Here is a 1,349-nt window from a genome sequence, read left to right as displayed (position 1 = left end):
CCTGCCCCACCACCTCTTTTGCCCCTCCTCAGAGAGTTATTTAGCAGAAGTGGAAGAATTGAGATTAATTTTAAGTCCCCGTTTCACGCAGCAATAGAAACTGATGGGTTAGGGGTGACCTGAAAGTTTTTGGACACAGTTGTGAGGCTGGGAAGAAGGGGTTAGCCCGAGGCTGCATGTCAGGGATTTGGGTTCCTCCAAACCCCATGGCTGTGGAACTGAGTGCTGCAGCCACCGAGCAAAAACGCTGACTGAATACCTACAAGCAGATATTACCCAGAACGGCTTAGACTAAAGGGTTGGTGTGGTACTGGCCCCTGTGTCCTTGCCAATTTATAACCTGCTGATCTCTGGAGCTCCTGGGTGTTTACAGCCAGCCAGAAAGCTGAATGGGAGTTCTCCACTGCTTGGCCTGTTGGTGTCCGGGGCAAGCTATGCTCAAGAAGCACTGAGGAGTCATCCAAAGAGGAGCATGTGCTGTGGGTACAAGGAAAAAAAATCTGCAAGTAACAGCAAACCGAGACAGAAAAGGATTGTTAGTACACAGGGATTTTGTGGCATCTTTTTAAAGACCCACCGCTGCATGTTGTTGGAAGACGGTTGAAGGGGAGGCTGGAAGCAGCTGGAGGCAGGCAGAGGGCCATGCGTGCCCCACAGACACGCTCTGGGGCTGCTCAGGGCCCCATTCCAGAGGGAGGGTCTTAAAACCTCTGAGAAACCACAGGGATTTGAAGCAGCTCCGTGAAAACTCAGGCCAGCAGGACCAACCCCAGATTACACCCTTCACCGAAGCATCCGGCAAGGCTGAAATAAAAGAGATCGCACCCACACAGCCAAGTGCGGAGGATCTTCCCCATGGCGGCCCAACAGCCTAGAGAACAGCAGTTCGCTGAAGGAGCACACAGCCACCGTCCTCTACGCCCTTCCCGGGGCGATGGAGGGGACGCGGGCCTCCTTCAGGGCCAGTGCCCCTCCTCATGGGGCCACTCTCCCACCACGCAGCCCCTCACACCGGGACCGGCCTCTGTGAGGGGGCGCAACCGCTTCACCCGCCGACACCTCACAGCTACTGAGTGGACGAGGAAGCGGCCCCCCCGCCTTTTATAGCCGGGTCATGAATATTCAACAAGGAGGCGTGGCCGACGCGGAGGCGGGGCCCGCGTGTCCTGACGGGGCGCGGTGCTCCTGAATATCAAGCGGGGGGGGGAGGGGGCGTGCCCCCTTATGAATTATGTGGGTAGTGGGCGGGGCCGCGCGCGCCCCAACGTTCTGTCCCTTCAAAGTGTGAGAAGATGGCGGCGGCGGGCCCCGGCGGCCGGGCCGCGGTGCCGGCGCGGCGGGGGCGGCGG

The sequence above is a fragment of the Haliaeetus leucocephalus genome, unplaced genomic scaffold (assembly GCF_000737465.1).
Source record: "Haliaeetus leucocephalus isolate CR32 unplaced genomic scaffold, Haliaeetus_leucocephalus-4.0 Scaffold536, whole genome shotgun sequence".
In the NCBI taxonomy this organism is placed as follows: domain Eukaryota; kingdom Metazoa; phylum Chordata; class Aves; order Accipitriformes; family Accipitridae; genus Haliaeetus; species Haliaeetus leucocephalus.
This window is presented reverse-complemented; position numbering follows the sequence as displayed.